Here is a 7968-nt window from a genome sequence, read left to right as displayed (position 1 = left end):
AACACTTGTGGTGTTCTTAAATGTTCGAAGGGGGTGTCCTGAAGACGCTGTCCGTATTTTTCTATGGCAAGTTGAATGTGTTCTAAGAACACTCTCGGTGTCCTGAAATGTTCGCAAATAAACAAAATGGGGGTGTTCTGATGACGCTGTCCGTATTGTTCTTTGGCAAGTTGAATGTGTTCTAAGAACACTCGCGGTGTCCTGAAATGTTCGCAAGTAAACAAAATGGGGGTGTTCTGAGGACGCTGTCCATATTGTTCGTTGTCAAGTTGATTGTGTTCTAAGAACACTCGTGGTGTTCTGAAATGTTCGTAGGGGGTGTCCTGAAGATGCTGTCCGTATTGTTCGATGGCAAGTTGAATGTGTTCTAGGAACACTCTCAGTGTCCTGAAATGTTCGCAAATAAACAAAATGGGGGTGTTCTGAGGACGCTGTCCGTATTATTCTCTGGCAAGTTGAATGTGTTCTAAGAACACTCGCGGTGTCCTGAAATGTTCGCAAATAAACAAAATGGGGGTGTTCTGAGGACGCAGTCTGTTGCTGTCCGTATTGTTCTCTGGCAAGTTGAATGTGTTCTAAGAACACTCGCGGTGTCCTGAAATGTTTACAAATAAACAAAATGGGGGTGTTCTGAAATGTTCGTAGTGGGTGTCCTGAAGACGCTGTCCGTACACTTGTGGTGTCCTGAAATGTTCCTGAAATGTTCATAGGGGGTGTCCTGAAGAGCTGTCTGTATTGTTCTTTGTCAAGTTGAATGTGTTCTAAGAACACTTGTGGTGTACTGAAATGTTAGCAAATAAATAAAATGGGGGTGTTCTGAGGACGCTGTCCGTATTGTTCTCTGGCAAGTTGAATGTGTTCTAAGAACACTTGCGGTGTCCTGAAATGTTCGTAAATAAACAAAATGGAGGTGTTCTGAGGACGCTGTCCGTATTGTTCGTTGTCAAGTTCAAAGTGTTCTAAGAACTCTTGCGTTGTCCTGAAATGTTCGTAAGGGGTGTCCTAAAGACGCTGTCCATATTGTTCGCTGGCAAGTTGAAAGCGTTTTAAGAACACTGATAATGTCCGCGGTCATTAAAAGTTTCTATAGGCCATAGTTGAAATGTTTGACTCTATGGGTGTGATATGCTGCGGTGGTTGTGGCCAGGGCATACAGTGTTGGGTGCATGGCCATCTGGCCATGCACCCAAGACTCTATGTCCTGGCCACAACCACCGCAGCATATCATACTCATAGTGGCTTATAACTTTGGGTCAAAATAAATTTATAAGGAACAAAGTTATAAGACACTATGGGTGTGATATGCTGCGATGGTTGTACTTATTATAATATACTTACTGTTTTGTTTAGTAACTGGAGTACATGTATTTCTTGTTCATGCCTGTGATAAAAGAAAATAGCATGTTAGTATTAGTATTTTGTAATGACTTATTACATTGTATAATCACAATTTTTTTTTTGGGCCCTCATATTTAGTAGATTACAAACCAGAGTACTGTGCAATTTGCTCAGTTTCTGTGTTCGTTGCTAAAATCATTGGGTCTGTGTGAGAAAAAAAAAATCCATGTTGGATTAAAAAAAAACCTTTTTCTGTTATGCTACAGTTTATTTGTTTGTTTGTTTTCAGTGCTCACTTGTTGTTTCTGGCTAATGCTTTATACATTGGGTTGTTGCATTTTTTTGGAGCAGTAACATATTATTTATTTGTTTGGATATTGTGAAATTTTGGAGCAGTTAGATACCCGTAGGCGTATTCTAATTGTCTATTTTTTTATATATTTTAGAGGTATTGATTTATCTGTTTGGATATTGTTAAATTTTGGAACAGTTAGATACCAATTGGCGTATTCTAACTGTCTATTTTTTTTATATATTTTAGTGGAATTGATTTATCTGTTTTTTGCTGTAATTTAGTGGTATTCATTTATCTGATTAGTTGTTGTAGAATCTTTGGGCAGTTAGATAGCTTTTGGAATATTCTAACAGTTTATATTTTTTTACTACAAGTTTAGTTAAGGTTTAAGTACAGTTTAGTTATCAAATTTTGGTTTTAAGAACATTAAATACGCGTTTGTAAGATTTGCTGGTAATCTCTGCTTTAGAGTAATGGTACTATCATTACATTCAAACCATCCACATTTCTTTTTTATATATGCAGTGTAGTGCCCTGAATTGGTTGTGACTCCTGCGTGGTAGATTATACCTATTGATGTGAAGGTTTTCTTACCAAGTGATATTTGACTATGTGTGAATCCAGTCAGCTTGCAGTTGTTTTTGGTACCATCTGCATTGTAACGTAGAAGCATTAGTATTAAGTATTTACTATGTGTTTGTATTACTAACGTGGAGCGATTATCTGAATTGCAGGTAGAACATAATATACCATGGTTTGCATTTTGTACAAGCTGCTGAAATGGAATATTTCACAATTAGGTATTGATATATATATGAAGCGTTCATTGGGGATTTCTTCTTGTGTCACATTGTTGCAGAGAGTGCATGTATGTTTCCATATGTATGAAATCTGGAAGATTTCATTTATAGGTATGTTTTTGTTTTCCAGTACTTCTAGTAAGTACATTAGAAATTCTTGTGGATCTTCCTGTGAGTTTATAGTGAATTTCACCATTCCAGCACAGTAGTCCAACTTTTGTCTTATTCCATAAACACTATGGCCCTCATTACGACCCTGGCGGAAATCGAAAAACGATGGCGGAAATGCAATACCGCCATCGAATAGCGCTCGGTGCGATTATGACCCGTCACCGTAAAGTACGATGCCATTAGCGAAACCGTAGTGAATGCCAATGCTAACTGCACCAAGTACGCGCGCGCGCGCCATGCCAAACCGTAATTAGCACCATGGCGCAAGGGTACGCGAATTCCGACCCTAGCGGACATGTACTTAACGCCATCAAGCACGGCGGAAAGTACCATTCCGCCATGGTGAGAAGTACGGCATCGCGAATCAACCGTAAACGGCCCCACTGAGTGCCTGTACACCGCTCCCTGGCCACATAGTACAACTCCCCGTAGGTGCAACGAAGTCACAATGCAACCAGTGAAATGTACAAGTCACCCATGCATGCCAACGAACAAAAGAATCACAAGAGGGGCCAATGGGAGCTGCAGGGCACAGATGGCACGAATACAGAAGCTATACCAATGGACATGACCTCAGTCTCCCACCAAGAAACGCACGCAAACACAGGCACCTGTGACCAGCAATATTCCGATAATCACATCATTCCACCAATCCACCTGGCTGACCGGCATCTGTTACACAAAACCTAATCCCCCGCCCCTGAGCATGACATCATTCAAACAGTCATATTGGCAGCCCTCACCCCTGACCTCACTGGGCTTCGTAGGCAAACGCGCCCAGCACAGTACCACGCAACTATACTCCGAAGCTGGAACCCAATGCAGATCTCCTCACAATACATCGCTCCCCAAATAGGAATATGCCACATCACTTGCAAAGAAGAACGCTACACGGCTCATATCAGAATAGAAATTTAATGCACAACAAATTCACCAAGCCCATACAGCCATTAGGCCATGAACTCCAAAACACATTTCACCATTGTGGGCTGCATCCGCAATAAATGACCAGCTACTTCTTGTGTGACGCCCTGTTCCTTCATGGTACACAGGGGCTACATTCTCGTACGAAAAGGCAACATGGAAGCGCCTAGAACCGCAGGGCCGTCCCAATAGGGAGGCACTAGTCCAGCTGAAAGGCCGAAATGTTGCTCCGAGCCACTAGTACTGCGTAAGGGCATGTGGCCCATTGGCGATCGTCCCATAAGATCGTAATGCTGCTCCACTGATTAACACGAAGCAGCAGGTGTCGGGAGTAAAACCCATCTGCAGGAGTGGCATACAGATGGCAGTGGCAAAAGGGGAGGAGATACCTGTCAACCAAAAGAAAAGAAAAAGAATAGAATGGCCATCAGAACTACATTCGAACAACTCACTTCAATGATCACACTAGATCCACAGCCATATGCATGCTAGCCCACTCCAAAGGATCATCACCACCCCAAAACCACTTGCGACTCATAACTATCCATATCGAGGTGAAAACACCATCACAAACGAGTGTACCTGTGCATGCGTCTGTGAAAACAGAATCCATCAGATGGGATTGGTAACGTGCATGGACACAAGTGTCTGAAGGCGCGTCGAGACAGGGAGGGCTCAACAAGGCCAGATAGACGATGGTCCCACTATGGCAGCCCTGCATCACATAGCGCAGGGGAGGCGGACAGATTCCAAGAAGCCCTGTACATGGCAAACACCGTATCAAATCATCTGTCCATGCATCCATTCATCATTCCCTCATCCCGTAATGATAACACCTGTTTCCATACTCACATAACATGTGAGAATTCCATTGAGTCTGTGCGTTATGCAGCCTGCAAAATCCACTGTGCCCCAGCCCGTAATTCCAGTGTTGTGAAGTAACATGTATTTGGGAACGTCCGGCCTCAACATCCACTTCGCTATTGCGCATCCCAAACTATTCATATCAATCATTGCATCCTCGCCATGGCCCCTGTCCCAAGGACACTGAACAATAGAACGTTATATTTGCAGTCAGACCTGTGGGCATCTCCTCGCCGCTAGCTGAAGACCGAAAGCGCCGCCCTTCGAATTCCTCATTTGCAACATCACGTCGAAAAGGCATCTGTGGCCGCTTGAAATCACAAATTAATCCAACTAGTGCGGCTGTGTGTGAAAATGGCAACTGCCTTCACTCACAAATGGGAGGCCCCGCCCGTCGGTGAACCTCGGTACAGTGATGCATGAGGGTCCACCGTTACTCGAGTACTACGTTCCACTGACCCTTCACAAGTCTGTTCGCGACTGCAAAGAATGCATGTGAAACAATGGGACCATAGCCGAATGAACATATCAACCAATGTTACACGGCCATCGGGTACTAATACATGATTGTAATAGCAAGATGCCATTCCTCGAATTGCAGCGTTGTGTGCGGGACGTGCTCGCCCAAAGGGGAGAGCAGCTTGCACAGGTGGAATGAATCACCACAGGTGGAGGCCATACAGCCTGAAAACACATAAATTGCACACCCAGTCTCCTCCCACAACCACACCCACTCCGAAATGCTACCGGCAGGACTCGCGATGTTGGCCCTGGGGGACCTGATAGCACTGCAAGTACTCCAACTCCAAGAAGAAGACGAACACCAACTACAACCGGCCGCACGGAGGAGACGCAGGAGGAGGAGGAGGGCAAGGCAGGGCCAGCAAGGGCTGCCAGCACAGCCACTACCACCACGCAGGCAGCCCGCAATCCCACGCCTCCGAGCACATCCGTTCAACCTCACTGATGAGCAGATCCACACCCTCTACCGTTTGGACCGGGACACCATAGCCGCCATTGTGGACATGACACAGGCTGACCTTGTCAGCATGATAGATAGCCCAACCGCCATCCCACCCCTACTGAAGGTGGTGTCTGTACTCCACTTCCTGGCCACAGGCACCTACCAGCACACAGTCGGACAGTTGCATGGCATTTCTCAGCCACTGTTCTCACGGACACTATTGCAAGTGCTCGATGCCCTCCTGCAGCACGCAGACGACTACATCTCTCTACCACGCTCGGAGCAGGAAATAACCAACACAAAAGTGGGATTCCATGCACTTGGCGGCATACCGGGTTGCATTGGTGCCATCGACTGCACCCATGTGGAATTGGTCGTCCCACATGCCATGGAGGCCCAGTACCGCAACCGAAAACAATTTCATTCACTGAATGTACAAATGGTGTGTGACTCCAACAGGATCATTACACATTGTTGTGCCAGATTCCCTGGATCAACCCATGATTCTATGGTCTTGAGGAACTCTACAATACCACGCTACATGGAGCGACACGCAGGGAACAGATCCTGGCTACTCGGTGAGTCTCATTTCATGCATGATGATGTGGGGTATGTGATGCGGCAATGACCTGGCAGGAAGGGGGGGGGTGCGTACGTAGCAATGGCATTCCACATAATTCGTTTATCGTCCACATACAGGTGATGCCGGATATCCACTGAAGAGATGGCTCCTCACACCAGTCCGGAACCCACGGGACCAGCATGAGGAGGACTACAACCATGCCCACTCACGTACCCGTGTAGTCATTGAACAGGCATTCGGCCTACTGAAGACCCGTTTCCGGTGCCTCAGCAGGTCTGGCGGGGCACTCCTGTACCGCCATGAGAAGGTTGCAAAGATGGTGATGGCATGTGTCATGCTCCACAACATGTGCGTACGTAGAAATGTGCCCATGCCCCCTGACGCAGAACTGCAAGCACCTGAAGATGGTCATGATGAGGGTGGGGATGTGGCAGCACCTCAAGGAGTCTGCGAGGCACAGGAGGGCCGTGAAATTCGTCAGCATCTCATAGATGCATGCTTCTAGCACTCACGCCTGGTGGCTGATACATGGACACGGGACTCGTGGCACTGTGTGTGTCTGGTACATGCACAATATGGACTGTACGCCTATGATGGCCTAGTACACAAAGATCATTGTCCACACATCTCATTGTTTGATCGTGCATTGTTTATGGCATATGTGATATCATGTTGAACACCCTATCGACCCGCCACCCAAGTGAGCCCAACACACCCCCTCCACCCTCCTACCTCCCCCCCGAACACCAGTGTCCAAAGATGCTCATTGTCAGTGGGCAGTCGCTATTGCAAGCCCCCTCTGCGGCTATCAGGGGCACCCCTGCCTGTGGAGCGCAGGTTCCTCCCAGATCTACGTTGGGGGCTGCCCTGGACGGAACTTGCAACGGATGATGTCTCTGCCTGCTCACGTCCATGCATGTCCCTAAGGGTTTGTGAGAGCTCAGTGAGCACACGGCGCACTGCGGCAAGTTCGGCACATACGTCTTTGGACGTCGCATGCAGTTCCCCCCTCAGGCTCTCGGTGCTTCTCTCCATTTGGACTCTCAGGCTCTCGGTGCTACTCTCCATTTGGACTCTCAGGCTCTCGGTGCTACTCTCCATTTGGACTCTCAGGCTCTCGGTGCTACTCTCCATTTGTGCCCTAAGTGTCTCAGTTGATGTTTCTATGTCTGCCTTAGTGCCCCCACATCCATCGGCATGGTCCTTGAGGAGCGTGGCCAGTTGCTGCTGTTGCACGATTAACTGGTCGAGGGACTGTTGCCTCTGCTGGGCCATGGCCATTTGCGGTGGTGTCACAGAGGGGCTGTTCGCCTCATGTTGCCCTGCCACAGGGCTTGTGGGGGATGGCCAGTCGTCGTCTTGTGGGTGCCCCTGCGTGGTATCCTCATGGTGTACGGGATGGAACAGACAGGGGGATTGGGACAGGTCATGGATGGATCTGACTTCGACATCCCCGTCTTCTGTGTCGGAGCATGCTGCCATTAATGGGGTGTCACCTATGGTGCTGCTGCCACCAGAGGCAGTACCTTCTGTGGCATCCATTGGGGGGACCTGTGGTGGTGCTGTTGTGGGCATGCTGGCTGCTGGGGTGCCTGTTGATGTTCCCTCCTGTGTGCTGCCACTTGATATGTGCTGCTGCCGTGTCTTGATGCGTGCAGCTGAGGTGGAGGGTCTTTGGCCGTCGGTCTTGGCCCTCTTTGCAGGTGTGCTGGTAGGGGTGTCCTGGAGCTCGTCGTTTGGATCGGACCCTGTGGTGGAGTAAAGGAGGGCGAGCGTTATTAATGGGTCTGTGGGAATTGGAATGGCAATGTATCACATGCATTGGGGTGGTACCTGAGGGTGATTTGGGTCGGGGCCTTGGAGGTGCTTTCATTTGTGTGTGGAGTGAGGGTGCAGTTGTTTGGCAGCCTGCAGTTAGGGTGTGCCTGCTGCACGTGTAGTGGGTGTTTTTGGGGTTTTTACTTATTTATGTATTTATTGTGAGTTTTAAAGTGCGCTATCAGGCCAATGTGTGTGGACGTTCTCCTGG

This window comes from Ambystoma mexicanum, chromosome 6q, assembly GCF_040938575.1.
Source record: "Ambystoma mexicanum isolate Mex_15411 chromosome 6q, UKY_AmexF1_1, whole genome shotgun sequence".
NCBI classification, from domain to species: Eukaryota; Metazoa; Chordata; class Amphibia; order Caudata; family Ambystomatidae; genus Ambystoma; species Ambystoma mexicanum.
Note: the sequence above shows the minus strand (reverse complement) of the source record.